We start from the raw sequence: 15844 nt of genomic DNA on the forward strand, positions 1-15844 counted from the left end.
ATAAAAACCTATGACAAAATGACAAACTGGTTAAGGAGCTCTGCATAAACATTCTCCTTTCCTTTATCATTCTCACCACCTGCTTTGGCTGTTTTAGCAGCAGCCTGAAGCTAAGAATCTATCTGCTTTGCACTCACTTGGGGAAACAAATGAAGCAAACCAGAAGAGGGCTCAAGCTCCTCATTCTCTCTTTCTCTGAGTGATGCCTTATGGTCCATTCTGTGTTGTGTTCCCATTTGCTACACAACAAATTCCTCATTTCCAATTCCATTAAAAAAAGCACCTTGGAAATTCTCAGCACCAAGAAAGTGACAGCGCAGGGACCGCAAGGCTCAAATCGCTCTCTTAGACTCTTGTTCCCCACTGCCATTAAGCAAAAATACTTCTTACCTCATCCCCTCACTATTCCTACTGCAGTCTGACTACAAATCTGATGCAAAATATGAGTACAAACTCACAGGAAAAAATAGTGCAATATTTATGTCTTATCTATCCACATGCATGCAAAGTGCACAGCTTCTTCAGACTCACTGCTTCTTAACCACAGCCTTCTTCAGCTTCACTGCTTCTTACCCACAGCCTTCTTCAGACTCACTGCTTCTTACCCACAGCCTTCTTCAGACTCACTGCTTCTTAACCACAGCCTTCTTCAGCTTCACTGCTTCTTACCCACAGCCTTCTTCAGACTTACTGCTTCTTACCCACAGCCTTCTTCAGCTTCACTGCTTCTTAACCACAGCCTTCTTCAGCTTCACTGCTTCTTAACCACAGCCTTCTTCAGACTCACTGCTTCTTAACCACAGCCTTCTTCAGACTCACTGCTTCTTAACCACAGCCTTCTTCAGACTCACTGCTTCTTAACCACAGCCTTCTTCAGACTCACTGCTTCTTAACCACAGCCTTCTTCAGATTCACTGCTTCTTACCCACAGCCTTCTTCAGACTCACTGCTTCTTAACCACAGCCTTCTTCAGATTCACTGCTTCTTAACCACAGCCTTCTTCAGATTCACTGCCTCTTAACCACAGCCTTCTTCAGACTCACTGCTTCTTAACCACAGCCTTCTTCAGATTCACTGCTTCTTAACCACAGCCTTCTTCAGATTCACTGCCTCTTAACCACAGCCTTCTTCAGGTTCACTGCATCTTAACCACAGCCTTCTTCAGATTGACTGCTTCTTAACCACAGCCTTCTTCAGATTCACTGCTTCTTAACCACAGCCTTCTTCAGATTCACTGCTTCTTAACCACAGCCTTCTTCAGATTCACTGCATCTTAACCACAGCCTTCTTCAGCTTCACTGCTTCTTAACCACAGCCTTCTTCAGACTCACTGCATCTTAACCACAGCCTTCTTCAGCTTCACTGCTTCTTAACCACAGCCTTCTTCAGACTCACTGCTTCTTAACCACAGCCTTCTTCAGATTCACTGCATAGCTACTATGTGCTTTGAGACAAGGTGCTCCATCTCTTCCAGATAGAGTAAATAAGCTTCTGGACATCTGTGTTAAGGTTTAGTACACAAATTGTGATGGTTTGGCTGTTACCCACTCCTCCACTCCTATGACAATCACCCAGACTGGACTCAGCCAAGCTGGAAAGCAGAATGCAGCTTTCTATTTACAGCTTAGCACAAAATCCAAGCAGGTATTTCCAATAGATACAGCCAGAGACAGGAATAGACAAAAAGTCATACAGAAACACAGCAGCCCTCCCAGAAATCAGAGTCCCCAGAAGGGGCTCCCAACCACCCTTCCACCTCCTTTCCACCTCTCTACCTTATCCCAGATTTTGCCTTACGTTCAAGGTGAGTTTGGAGAACTGGCCAGGGGGGTTAGGAAGCAGAAGGATTAGTTACACAGACAGCAGGTTAAGGAGAGAAGGGAGGCAGCCAAAGCATCTCTGTAATTTGTGTTTCTATTCTTGTTTTTATCCATCTCAGCAAGCCTATGAGTGCAGCAGACATCACCATTGTTTCCTTTTCACAGCCTAGCACCTAATTCTTCTCACCAAAATGTCCCAGCTAGGCTCAGACTAGCACACAAGTATTATACAGATGGGATGTTAACCTACTTACATTAAAGAAAAGATATCATTTCCATATAAAAATGTAACTTAAGCCTTCAGTATTCTCTTCTAACCAGGCCACTACTACATTGTTCATTTTCTGTTTAAACTGAAATGTTTCCTCTCTTTGCACACACAGAGACATGGAGAGAATATACTACACTCCACATGACCTATTACAGAAGTAACCTACATGCAGAGGCAATGCTTCCAAACACATTTTCTGTGCCTAACAGAGCTAATCACTGCCCTGAAGGGGACTTTAGGAATAGCAATATTTGTAATAACTCCTTGTAAATTAATAACTTATATGATATTTTTCATACAAACACCAGGAAACCCAAGAAATGAGCAAGCAAAACCTGAAAGCTAATAGACAATACAAGGACACTGTTTGAAACTATGAAACGTTTTCCTCAGCATCATCTTTTTCCTGAAGGGGCACTGGCTTAAAATACTAAACACAAGAATGAGAATTTGTCCCAAGCTCTTTAGAAATGGATGAAAAAAGCTCTGAAATTCAGTGCTATGTAGAGCACAGTCTTTACTGAGCAGGCTAAGGAACAGTGTACTCATGGTCCCTCCTTTCTAATGAAGCCATTGTTTTTAGAGCTGAGGGCCAGATAATATTTGTTCTTCTCTATAAAAAGGAATCACTGACTTAGAATCATAGAATCAACCAGGTGGGAAGCAACCTCCAAGCTCATCCAGTCCAATCTATCACCCAGCCCTGTCCAATCAAGCAGACCACAGCACTAAGTGCCCCAGCCAGGCTTTTCTACAACACCTCCAGGCACAGCCACTCCACCACCTCCCTGGGCAGCCCATCCCAATGCCAATCACTCTCTCTGCCAACAAATTCCTCCTAACATCCAGCCTAGACCTCCTCTGGCACAACTTGAGACTGGGTCCCCTCGTTCTTAGGATGGGCAATGCTAAGAACTGGGCTTTATTTAACAAGTGTGAACTTGTGAAGAACTCTCACAAAGCAAACAACAGTTAACCACTAAGCTGAGAAGCTTTTCTGGATCAGCTGCAGATTTCCAGCAGAGCTGCTGCTGCACTGCATAAGTTCCACAGAGTCCTTAATCCATGTTGAACCTAAGAAGGGCCACGTGAGTGACATCACTGTGCTCTCAAATGCAGCCTCATGGGAACATAGCCTGGTGCTGGAAACTAATATAGAATTGAGGGAAAAAAAGCCAGCAAAGCAAAGCTTGGTTCAACATTCTGAGGCACTCCTGTCTGGCTTAGGCACGCTGTGTACAGAAGGTGACTGGCAGATGCTGCCTTGTGAGCCCATGTACTTAGGAGCCTTCACCAGCTTTGTGTGCTCACTGTCCTGTGCTCAGACACAGCTCAGAGTACTTCAAGCACACACTGCATGAACAAGGTTAGCTGCTTCCCACAGTTTCTGACTCACTGGTTGGTTCAGAAGCCAAACCCAAGCCTATCTGAACAATCTGTACTTACTGTTTGGTTTTTGTTTTATTTACTCTTGGTACATTCCTGTGACAAAAAGAAGTTTCTCTTCCCAGGAAAAGAAGCCTGGAAAAACAGAGAGAAGGTGCCTGCACCTGGATCGAGCCACTCTGAAACCCACAGGAAGACCCTGGGCAACATTCATCTCTCCTAACTGCAGTGATTTCAGAGTTGTCTGCTCTAAGGTGGTTGCAGAGGCCCCTGGCCAAACACAACTTTGTCTTCAAGCATGATTCATTGCTCTCTACATGCACCAATCTCTCCCTGCTGACTACAGAGAGGACCCAGATGGGTAGCTGAGGTTAGGTATCCAACTTTTAAGGCTGCTGTGGTCAAGTGAGATCCATTGCTATTGACTAAACCCAAATGGATTCTGACAGAAAGTAAAGCCATGCAGGATTCTGGCAAAGCAACACCATGACTCCTGAGCTGCCAGTTCTGTACCTTAAAGCATCCAAACTACTCCTCCTGAACACAGAAGCTTTCATTTAATGGAGCTCTAAAGTAGAATGCCATTGAAGAGAATAACAAATACATTATTTACTATGTTAATTGTGTCAATTACCTAAAAAAGAGACAACAATTATGCAGATTGACTTCTAGCATCATTCCAGCATCTTCATGTGGTACCCATCTAGAATATGCTTCCAGTAATATTAACACCTACTCCTTTTGCCTCCTAATGAATCTACCTTCATACCATGCCAAGCTAAGTGCAAGCTGTTTGCAAACAAGGCATCAGAGCATGAGGCTTTCTCCTGGCAACTGTCAGGACCCCAGGGTTAAGTCACATATCCAAATTTACTCAGCAAACTTTTCTTGACATTGTTTTGGGCTGTAGTGCTAAAATACCATCATGTTCTTAGCATGCCAAATACACTGCAAAGTAGAGTCATAGAATTGTTTGGATTGGAACAAACCTCTAAGATCATTGAGTCCAATCCTCAAACCAAGACCACCATGACCATTAAACCATGTCCCAAAGTGCCATGTCCAGTGCCAAGGTATGAAGACACCTGCAACATCTCCAAAGCCAGCATCTCCACCACCTCCCTGGTCAGCCTGTTCCAATGCCTGACCACTCTTGCAGGAAAGACTTTTCCTTATCTCCAAGCTAAACCTCCCCAGCACAACTGCAGGCCACTTCCTCTTGTTCTATCACCTGGTACTGGGGAGAAGAGACTGAGCCCCTTCTAATTTCAGTCTCCTGTCAGAGATGTAGTTGTAGAAAGCAATGAAGTCTCCACTCAGCCTCCTCTTCTCAACACCAAACAAGCTGCTCCTCACAAGTCCTGTTCTCTAAGTAGTAAGCAGATCCTAAGACTTGTTCTGTTAGTAGTAAGCAGGATCACTCCTCTGACTAACTAGTACTGAGCAGTGTCAGCAACTAGCCAAGGCCCAAGAGACCACAGTGTCATATTTCAGCCTATATTTCCACACGACTAAGACTGCAGGCTGGTGTAATGCTTGTTTCAGTCCTTTGGGTCACAGGAAGGCAGGAAAGCAGAACAAAGCAATGTCTTTCAGTCTACATCTCTGTCCTCACAAAACCACTGAGAGGCTAACAGCAAAAGGCAGCTCTGCTGTCATTAGACAACCTCTGCAGCTCTTCATGAGGCTGCACAGAAAGTTTTAGCCAGGATAATCATTCAAGTCAACCATGAAAGAGGTCATAAATAGCAGGGACTGAAAATGTTGCCGACCAGCAGAGGTTACAGAGAAGCTTGGATAACTGAAGTGCTCTGGAGAGAAGAGGACACAATTCTTGGCTTACTCACAAAGGGAAGAGTCCAGCTGATACTGTGCTTTGGTTTTTCAAACAGACCTGAATCACAGAATGATAGAGGTTGGAAGGGACCTCTGGAGATCATCTAGGCCAGCTTCCTTGTCAGAGCAGGTTCAACCACAGCAGATTGCACAGGATGGTATCCAGGTGACCTCTGATTGAATCCGGGCAAGGAGATTTTGCATCCTCTTGGGCAGCCTGTTCCAGAGCAATACCACCCTCAAACTAAAGAAGTTCCTCCTTGTGTTGAGACGTAACATCATCTGTTCATGTTCATGCCCATTACCTCTTGTCCTGCTGCTGGGCACCACCAAATCCTTTTGTAAGAACTGATAAAAAAAAATCCCCAAACACAGAAAAGGTAGAACAAAGCAAAGCTTTTCCATGGAATCATGCCAGCCCTTTCTTTGGGAAGTTCCAGCTCAAGAGGAATTAAAGCTCCAATAAAGCCTAACGGCGCTCCCTCAGATCTACTGACTGCTACAGGATCTACAGGAGATAGATTTATCTGCCCTTATTTCTCTTTTCTCCAGTTTTTAAGGTCTAATATACATTAAACCATCTCAGGAATAAACCTGTCACCTCTAGGATCTCACTTGACACAGTTTTTTCACAGGCTCACAGGATGTTAGGGTGTGGAAGGGACACAAGGAGATCATCGAGTCCAACCCCTCTGCCAGAGCAGGACAATCCTATCTAACACAGAGCACAGAGGAGCACATCCAGACAGGCCTTGAAAGGCTCAAGAGAAGGAGACTCCATGACCTCTCTAGGAAGCCTATGCCAGTGCTTTGTGGTTCCTTCCTTCTTGTTCCAGGCTGCAGTTCTGTGCTGCCTTTCCCATTTAACTTGCTTCCCCACAGGTCAGCTTAAAGCATAGCTGCTTAAATACAGGCAGCTTCAGAAGAAACCTTGGAAGCAGTTCAGAAGCAATCTTTCTGCTGCAACATTTTGCTAGTAATTGAAGATTCCAAACCTTCTCCCTATTCTGGATATATATGGTGCATCACCATTCTTGTTCAGACTGCATTGTGGGGTCAGAAGAATCCCTTATGTGCCCCATTTACTGCATCCAAATCACAGGAGGTGGAGGACTCAGCAAGCAGGAACTGAACTGAATTTGGGAATACTCAGAGCAGATGTGCTTCAGCTGCTGATTAGGTTGAGTCCTAGAACCCACAGCAGTGGTAGCCCAAGGTATGCCACCAAAACATTACACATCTTGGAACCTCATCACAAACTGCTTTACTCTACAAACAGATCTACTTCTTCAGCATCCTACTGCATGCTAGCATGGGGACAGCCAGACAACCCCCACTCTGTTTTCTGGCTTGCAAGTCATTCTCCTTTCATACTCTTGCCACTTTGAAAGAGAAGGAGGCTATTCAAAGGCTGTCCTCATTTCCTTTTTGCCTGACAGAGACAGGCAATATCTCATCTACTCCTGGATACTACATTATGGGCTATGAAATATTAGATTTTATTCTTTTCCTCACCAGGAAAATACTCCTGCAGAGCATTTGGAAAGAGAAATAAGGCTGCTTTCCTCTCACTAACATAATTAATAGCAATGGAGCACCAGTCATAGAATCAACCAGGTTGGAAGAGACCTCCAAGCTCAGCCAGTCCAACCTAGCACCCAGCCCTGGCCAATCAACCAGACCACGGCACTAAGTGCCTCAGCCAGGCTTTGCTTCAACACCTCTAGGAACGACGACTCCACCACCTCCCTGGGCAGCCCATTCCAATGCCAATCACTCTCTCTGGGAAGAGCTTCTTCCTAACATCCAGCCTAGACCTCCCCCAACACAACTTGAAACTGTGTCCCCTTGTTCTGTTGCTGGTTGCCTGGAAGAAGAGACCAACCCCACCTGGCTACAGCCTCCCTTCAGGTAGTTGTAAACAGCAATGAGCTCTGCCCTGAGTCTCCTCTTCTCCAGGCTGCACAACCCCAGTTCTAACAGCCCAGTTTGGGTGCACACCAGGACACAGGTAAAGTGTCCAAACCTCAAGGTTCCAAGCAGTGACTGACTCTCAAAGAAACATGCATCAAGAGGAGTAAGACCTTGACAAGCTCTACAGAAGACAGCTCATGAAATCTGTGACATGTGAAATGCTTTCAGTATTTATCCCTTGACATGACAAAAATCCCACAGCCAACAGAAATTGTAAATGAAATAGCAGCTACAGCAACCATGTGAAGCTCATCTTTAACCTCTCTGCTCTTGAGTCACCTCATTATAATTGTGTGAAATTGTGTTCAACAGGAGAAGCCTTTCAAGAACGGAAGGACAAACATTAGGTTTGCCTTCAGAAAGAAGGCAGCCAAGAAAGGATCGGTCCCTTTGGCCAACTCTCCCCCTAGGGCAATTGTGGGACAGAGGAGCAAGAGTTCCCTTTTGTATCCCTGCTCCACGCCGTTTAGCAGCCATCAAAGAGCAGTTGCCAAAGAATCCTTCAGAAGAGGCCAAGCACAGGAGGCAACATCCTCCTAATGGCTGGAGACAATCAAGCAGTGAATCACCGAGCTGCCTGCAGCCAGCTGAAGAAAGCCTCCTCAAGAGCCCTTGGCCGCCCTGCGGGACAGCAAACGCTGCTGCTCTGCAGGACCCACGCTGCTGGGCAGCTTCCTTCAACAGCCTGCTCCTGGGACAGAGGCAGAGAAGCAGAGAATGGGCTGGGTCGGAAGGGACCTTCAGGATCATCCAGTTCCAGCCTCTTGCCATGGGCAGCGACACCTCCCACCGGCACAGCTCGCTCAGACCTTGAGCCCCTCCAGGCAGGAGGCAGCCACAACCTCCCCTGGCAACCTGTGCCAGCCTCTGCCCACCCTCACTGCCAAGGATTCCTTCCTCACCTCCACTCTCACTCTCCCCTCTCCCAGCTCAGAGCCACTGTCCCTCATCCTGGCGCTCCCAGCCCTTGTCACAGGTCCCTCCCCAGCTCCTCTGGAGCCCTTCAGGCACTGCAAGGCTGCTCTAAGGTCTCCCTGGAGCCTTCCCTTCTGCAGGCTGCACAGCCCCAGCTCCCCCAGCCTGGCCCCGCAGGGGAGGCTCTGCAGCCCTCCCCTCACCCTGGTGGCCTCCTCTGGACCCTCTCAGCAGTTCCAGGTCCTCCCTGGGCCGGGCACAGCAGCACTGGAGGCAGTGCTGCAGGTGGAGCCAGGTAGATACTCACAGAGCAGCCGTGGGGTGGCAGGGAGAGGAGCCAAAAAAGGGCCCGGGCTCAGCACTGCTCTCATCTGCTGCTGCCAGGAGAGTGCCAGCCCTGAGCCCTGAGCCTCGCTCGGTGCCAGTCCCCTGCAGCCTCTGCCTTTGCTCCCCTCCCTTTCCTGTCTCCTGGTAAGAGACTGAAGGCAGCAGAGGCAGCTGGGGGAGCTCAGCCCTTGCACCAAACCGTTTCCCCAGCCCCGGTAATTAAGGGCGGGTTACGCTAATGAGGGAGCCTGAGGCCGTGGGGTCTCCCTGGGGCCAGAGCCGTCAGCAGCCGCTGAGTGCCGCAGCTGCCATTCAGGCCTGCTGTGAGGGCAGCCACGGCCGCGGCTGGCACCGTGCGGGGCCCCGAGCCGCTCAGCACGCCCCGGGCCCTGGGCTGGGCTCTCTCGGCCGCACGGCGCTGGGGCCGCAGGCTCTGCCCGCCTCAGGCGCAGCGGGGCCGGGCCGGGGCTGGCTGCAGCCCGAGGCGGTGCCAGGCACCGGCAGCACTGCAGCCCCCAGGGGGCGCTGCGCGGAGAGGGCGGAGCGCGGGAGGGAGGGGCGGGGAGGGGCTGGCCGCGGGGGCGGGAGCGGGTGGGGCGCGAGGCGCTCCGCAGCCAATGGGAGGCTGCGCTCGGCCCTTGACCAATCAGCGCGGGGGGCGTGGTCGGCGGCACCGTTTGAGAGTGATGCGGAGGAAGCAGCCGGAGAGGGGCGCTGGGAGCTGGCAGCGGAGCGGGACCGGAGCGGCTGCGGTGAGTGCCTGGGGGCGGCGTGTGCCGGGGCCCCGGGGGGCTATGTCAGGCTGGGTGGGAGTGTGCTGGGGTCCTGCTGCCTGCAGGAAAGCCCTGGGGGTGCTGGTGGAGAGCAGCCTGCAGGCCTGGGCTGGCCGAGCTGCAGCAGGGGGTGTGCAGGCAGCCCCCGCTCCGCTCTGGGCCCGGGTGGGCTCTGCCCCTTGTCTGCTCTCTTGCCCCACCCTGGGCACTCCCCTCTCTGTCCCTGCTGCTGTCACAGTGCCGCTGCGCGTCCGCGGCCCTGTTGCCATAGCAGCCGGGGCGCAGTGCAGCCGCCGGAGCGCGGCGGTGAGGCGAAGAGCTGCTGGCCGCCGTTGTGGGGCGCCGTTGTGGGGCGCCGTTGTGGGGCGCCGTTGTGGGGCGCCGTTGTGGGGCGCCGTTGTGGGGCGCCGTTGTGGGGCGCCGTTGTGGGGCGCCGTTGTGGGGCGCCGTTGTGGCCCATGAACAAGAGGCACCTTCCCGGGCAGAGGAGTTTGTGTGGCTGATGCTGCTGCTGTGTGCTCAGCTGACTGCCTCCTCCTGCCTGCAGAGCGCAGAGCCGGGGCAGGGCGAAGCTCGGAGTCTCTCAGCCCCACAGCCGCCCCACAGGGCAGGGAGCAAAGCAGGAGCCTGCAGCACCGAGAGGCGGCGGCGAGCGAGGCTCTTGAGATGCCTGGCAGCGGCTCCGGGGGCAGAGCCGGCCCGGCCCAGGCGAGCCTCGCCACGGCCCTCGGCGGCTGCCGTCCGACTCCGTCCCGCCGGCGGGAGCCGCCCCGAGCCCTGCAGGCGTCCGGCCGCGGTGCTCGGCGACGGTGGCTGCCGGTGGAGCCCAGCGGCAGCGAGACGCCAGCGGCGGCAGCCTGCATCGCCTCTGCTTCTCCCAGCCGGCAGAGGTGAGTGGCAGAGAGTCGGCGCCCAGAGGCTGGGGGCGAAGGAGCAGTGGGGGTGGGCAGTGCCCCGTGGCAAAGCTGCCACGGCCTCGGCTGGCAGAGCCGGCAAAGGGCAGCACGGGCACAGCTGAGGGGATTTTCCCAGCTGGGGCCAGGCTCTGGCTGCCTTTGTCGGCCTCTCCATAGCCCCTTAGAGGATCCCTGAACTCTGAGGGGCTCAGATGAGCCATGGACATTGCTGGCGTCCTTCAGAGTCAGGCCAGAGTCCAAGGGGCAGAGCCTCAAGCAGAAAGCCCTCAGGAGAGCTGCAAACCATTGCTGCTGTCCTCTGCCTGCAGAGAGGGCACTGGGAGGGGAGAGGAACCTCCATCCATCAGCTGCACGGTTGCCGCCCCCAGCTCCTGCCCATGCCACGTACAGGCCCTGTCCTGTCCCTGCAGCCCTCGCTAACGTCTCTCTCTCCATCTCTCTCCCTTGAAAGGCTGCAATGACATCCCCCAGCAGCCTGCTTCAGGCGAAGCTGAAGAGCTGTAGCTCAGCCTTCCTTTGTGGCAGAGCTGTTCCAGCTCCCTGTCTCCTTCTGTGGCCTTCTCTGGACCCGCTCTTAACTGGTTGATGCCTTCCCTGTGCTGGGGAGCTGGATGCAGCAGGTGAGGAGGAGCCACAGCAGAGTGCAGTAGAAGGGCAGAATCGCCTGCCCTGCTCTGCTGAGCACTTTGAAGAGCCAGGTAATGACACAGTGCCTTGAGTCAAAGCCTCTTTCCTCCTGTGTGCTTCTGCCTGACCTCTCCCTGCTCATGGAACTCCGTTTCTGTAACAAAAGGTCCTGCAGCTGCAGCAGGAGCTTGTGCACGCTGGCAGAGTGCAGCCTCTGGCAGAGTCCTGCCACGAAGCCCAGAAGCTTTCCAGCAGCTGCCTGCAGCAGAAGAGCAGTGAGCTGCAGAGGGAGAATGTCAGTTTGCAGGAGGAGCTGGAGAGATCTGAAGCTAAGGTATGGAGAAAGCCTCTCTCTTGGCAGCAGGTGGCTGCCCTACAGCTGTCTGAGTGCACTCGAGCCAACTGTGCCCCAAGAGCAGAGGGAGTGACCTGGGAGTGACTCAGCTTTGTTTTGTGAGCCTGGGGCCTGCAGTTAGAGAGGTGCCTGAGAGTGAGGTCCCTTTGTCCATAACTGGAGCAGGAGGACAGGTGTATTTATTTCCCAGCACTGCTTCTGGGTCTGACACAGCAGGGCAGAACCTGCAGGGCCACCTGGAGGATGCCTGCAGGGGAACTGCATCTGTCCAAGAGCTGGCAGGAGGCCTGCAGCGGTGAGGAGCTCAGAGTGGAGCCAGGCTCTGCTCTCTGTGTTCTTGTGTCCCAGCAAGGCAGCACAGGGTGGCCAGAGCTGCTTTTGCTGTAGGTGAGGTTGTGTCCCAGGCTTCTCTGGGGCTTTGTGCTCTTGTGCACCTCTGTGCTGAGGCCTGTGCTTGCTTGTCAGGGTCCAAGGTGAACATTGCAGGCTGAGCAGCACAGCCCAGGAGCAAGCCAGGAGCACTGCAGCCCTTCATAAAGACCTGCAAGCTGCTGCCTCGGTAAGCCAGTCAGAGCCTGGTTGCTTGGGGGTTGGTGTGGGGTGGTTTGGAGGCGAGGTGCTCCTGGAGAGCCTGGGAGAGATGAGTTCCTCTGTCTTGCTGCCTGGAGGCTGCTCTCCTGGCCTGCTGCCCAGCTGTGTGGCTCTGAGAGTTGTGTGGTGAGATGGTAGCAAGTGCCAGGCAATGGCATCCTTGTGAAGGAGTTGGCAGGGATGCTGCAGTTTGGAGCAGGGCCGAGGCTGGGAGCTCAGGCAGCACTTGAGGCAGTGCTGTGGGACAGGGATTTGGTACTTTTGGCTGCAGGCTTTCCTTGGGCTCTGGTGCTGCTGGGTGTTTGCCCCTGGAGGCCCAGAGCGTGACAGGAGTTCTTTAGTTGCCTGCACTGTGCTCACCTTCCTGCTCCAGTGCCTGTGGATGCCTTGGCCAGAAGGTGCAGCTCCACCCTGCAGCGAGCAGAGCTCCCAAGATGAACGTCCAGGACTCAGAAGGGACTCACTGCCACTGCCCAGAGCCGGAGGACCTGGCCTCGATGGCAAGCTGCAGGGAGGCATTCCTGGCTGGAGCGTGGCAAAGAGAGTTGGCCGTGGGCAGGCACAAGGTAGCAGGCCTGGCTGTGTGCTGCTCTCCAGCAGTGCCCCTGAGTGGAAGCGGAGCTGAGCCCAGCTCTGCTGTGCCCCCGTGCAGGGAGCTGCCTGCGAGCAGAGCCAGGCCTGGCACTGGAGCTTGCAAGGTGCTTCTGCACATCAGCCCCTGGGCTTCCAGAGCTGCACAGGGCCTGGCAGGTGCAGGCTGCCTGCAGTGCCCCTGGGAGGGCAGGAAGGCTTTTCTGCCTGCCTTCAGGGAAAGCTGAGGCCCTGCGTGTGGGGTGTGGTGCTGGGGGCAGTGCTGGCTGCTGTCACTGACTGCTGGCCCATGGAGCACGGCACAGCTGTGCTGCCTGCATGGGCACATGGCAAAGGCCAACTGCTGCCTGCAGGTTGGAGGTGCTTCTGGATGAGGCAGAGCTGAGGCCAGGGACGGGGAGAGAGAGTGAATGGCAGCTGAGTGTCCGTGAGAGGGAGAAGCAGCAGGATGCAGGCCTCTGTGGTCTGGAGGAGCAAGGAGCAGCAGCCCAGCTGAGACAGAGCTGGAGACAGGACAGCGAGACAGAGCTGAGGCAGGTGAAAAGAGAGGGAAAGAAAGCAGCAATGCTAAAGGCAAAAACCAACGAGGAGAGAAAAAGTGAGGCAGAGAAAGAGTGGGAGAGAAAGAAGGCAAAAGAAAAAGCACAGCAAAAGGTCTCCCAGAAGACTGCTCTGGTTTGGCACAGCCCTGGCCAGTCTGTGCCACCTGATCAGCAGGCCCTGTGCTGGCTCTGGCCTCTGCTCCAGCCTCACCTTCTTCTGCGGAGCCACAGCAGAGTGGAGTAGGAAGGGAGAGGAACCTCCCTCGCTCTGCTGGGCCCCCTGCAGGTTTGAGCAAGGAGAGGAGTGAGAGGCAGCAGCACCTGGCCTGCTGGGGACTCCATGTCCCTCTCCCCACTGCTAATGAAGCACAAGGCTGAGATCTTCCCCACTCTGCTGCTTGGGCCACGGAGAAGCAGTCGCAGGCTGCTGGCCTCAGCTGAGCTGCAGCAGCTGCAGGAGGCAGGGTGAGAGCAGGGGCTGAGGCCAAGCAAGTAAGGCTCAGCTCTGGAGCTGCTCCTGAGTGCCCCAGGGGTGGAGGAACCTTTGCATCTACTCTGCCTTGCAGTGGCTTCTGCTGCTGTGCACTGAGCCCAGAGGAGGCAGGGCAGGGCTGTGCCACAGCACCAAAAGGTTACTCTGGAGAGCGGGAGGGTTTAATTGGGAGAGTGGGAAGCATTCAGCCTGGGCCTGGGCTGCAGCCCCCAAGGGGCAGAGCGGATCAGGGTGAGGCTGGCCCAGGCTCAGGAAGCTGAGAGGGCAGGGTCAAGAGAAGCTGCAGGCAGCAGCAGACATTTTGCACTGAGCTGAGCTGCAGGACTGGATGAAAAAGCTGAAAGCTGAGCTTTGTGCTGGCCTAGGCAGCGGTGGGGAGCAGCGGGAGGGAAGCTGCTGGGGGCACAGCAGGGCTGCTGCAGAGGCTGAGGTGGGGCAGAGGCAGGCGGCAGCAGAGTGCCCGGAGCTAAGCTGGGGCAGAGGGAAAGAGCTGCTGCTGCCTTTGCTGCTCTGCCTCTCTCTCGGCCCTTTTCTTCCTGCCCCTGTCTCTGCCCCTGCCCTGCTCCTCTCTGCCACCTACCGCCCACCCGGCGGAGGGGGTGGAGGCGGAGACAGAGAGGGGGGTGGGGGGGGGGTGGGGGCGGAGTTAGGCCGGCGGGGGGTGGGGCAGAGTTAGACTGGCGGGGGGGTGGGGGTGGACTTAGGCAGGGGATGGGAGTCGGAGCTAGGCAGGCGGGGGGGTGGGGGGCGGAGCTAGGCAGGCGGGGGGATGGGGGCGGAGTTAAACAGGCGGGGGGTGGGGATCGGAGTTAGGCAGGCGGGGGGGTGGGGCGGAGTTAGGCAGGGGGGGGTGGGGGCGGAGTTAAACAGGCGGGGGGTGGGGCGGAGTTAGGCGGGGGTTGGGGGCGGGGTTAGGCGGGAGGTGGGGGCGGAGTTAGTCAGGCGGGGGGGTGGGGGCGGAGTTAGGCAGGCGGGGGTGGGGGCGGAGTTAGACAAGCGGGGTTGGGGGCGGAGTTAGGAGTGGGTGGGGGCGGAGTTAGGCAGGAGGGGGGGTGGGGGCTGTGTTAGACAGGCGGGGGGGGTGGGGGTCGGAGTTAGTCAGGCGGGGGGTGGGGGTCGGAGTTAGATAGGCGGGGGGGTGCGGGCAGAGTTAGGCAGGAGGGGCCTTGGGGTCAGCGTTAGAGAGGCGGGGGGGTGGGGGCGGAGTTAGAGAGGCGGGGGGGTGGGGGCGGAGTTAGAGAGGCGGGGGGGTGGGGGCGGAGTTAGACAGGCGGGGGGGTGGGGGCGGAGTTAGACAGGTAGGGGGGTGGGGGCGGAGCTAGGCGGGGGGGTGGGCCCGGAGTGAGACAGGCGATGGGTGGGGGCGGAGTTAGAGAGGGGGGGTGTGGGGGCGGAGTTAGGCAGGCGGGGGGTGGGGGCGGAGTTAGGCAGGCGGGGGGTGGGGGCGGAGTTAGGCAGGCAGGTGGGTGGGGGCGGAGTTAGACAGGCGGGGGGGTGGGGGCGGAGTTACGCAGGCGGGGGGGCGGAGTTAGGCAGGCGGGGGTGGGGGCGGAGTGAGACAGGCGGGTGTGGGGGCGGAGTTAGGCGGAAGGGGGGGTGGGGGCGGTGTTAGACAGGCGGGGGGTGGGGGCGGAGTTAGAGAGGCGGGGGGGTGGGGGTCGGAGTTAGATAGGCGGGGGGGTGGGGCCGGAGTGAGAGAGGTGGGGGGGTGGGGGCGGAGTTAGGCAGGAGGGGGGTTGGGGGCGGAGTTAGATAGGCGGGGGGTGGGGCCGGAGTGAGACAGGCGGGGGGGGTGGGGGCGGAGTTAGGCAGGAGGGGGGTTGGGGGCGGAGTTAGAGAGGCTGGGGGGTGGTGGCGGAGTTAGGTGGGGGGGTGGGACCGGACTGAGACAGGCGGGGGTCGGGGCGGAGTTGGACAGGAGGGGGGGTGGGGCCACAGTGAGACAGGCGGGGGGTGGGGGCGGAGTTAGGCCAGAGGGGTGTTAGGGGCGGAGTTAGACAGGCGTGGGGGTGGGGGTCGGAGTTAGATAGGAGGGGGGTGCGGGTGGAGTTAGACAAGCATGGGTAGGGGGCGGAGTTAGGCAGGCGGGGGGGCGGAGTTAGACAGGTGGGGTGTGGCAGAGTCAGGCGGGGGGTGGAGGCGGAGTCAGTCAGGCGGGGGGGTGGGGGCGGAGTCAGTCAGGCGGGGGGGTGGGGGCGGAGTTAGTCAGGCGGGGGGGTGGGGGCGGAGTGAGACAGGCGGGGGGGTGGGGGTCGGAGTTAGTCAGGCGGGGGGTGGGGGTCGGAGTTAGTCAGGCGGGGGGTGGGGGCGGAGTGAGACAGGCGGGGGGGTGGGGGTCGGAGTTAGTCAGGCGGGGGGTGGGGGTCGGAGTTAGTCAGGCGGGGGGTGGGGGCGGAGTTAGTCAGGCGGGGGGTGGGGCCGGAGTG

At 56.0% G+C, this 15844-nt stretch overlaps 1 long non-coding RNA gene across 3 annotated transcripts; it reads left to right on the forward strand.

The window, feature by feature from the left end:
* The first annotated feature begins 9977 nt into the window (after positions 1 to 9977).
* LOC135180059 (uncharacterized) lies at positions 9978 to 13836 on the forward strand. Of its 3 annotated transcripts, XR_010304261.1 has the most exons (5): positions 9978 to 10192; positions 10671 to 10917; positions 11013 to 11180; positions 11667 to 11760; positions 12166 to 13836. It is a non-coding gene; the product is annotated as an uncharacterized LOC135180059 (long non-coding RNA). The 3 variants fall into 3 exon arrangements; XR_010304262.1 differs by having other exon boundaries at positions 10671 to 11180; positions 12064 to 13836; XR_010304260.1 differs by having other exon boundaries at positions 10671 to 11180.
* Positions 13837 to 15844: the final 2008 nt, after the last annotated feature.

Source organism: Pogoniulus pusillus, chromosome 12, assembly GCF_015220805.1.
Source record: "Pogoniulus pusillus isolate bPogPus1 chromosome 12, bPogPus1.pri, whole genome shotgun sequence".
In the NCBI taxonomy this organism is placed as follows: domain Eukaryota; kingdom Metazoa; phylum Chordata; class Aves; order Piciformes; family Lybiidae; genus Pogoniulus; species Pogoniulus pusillus.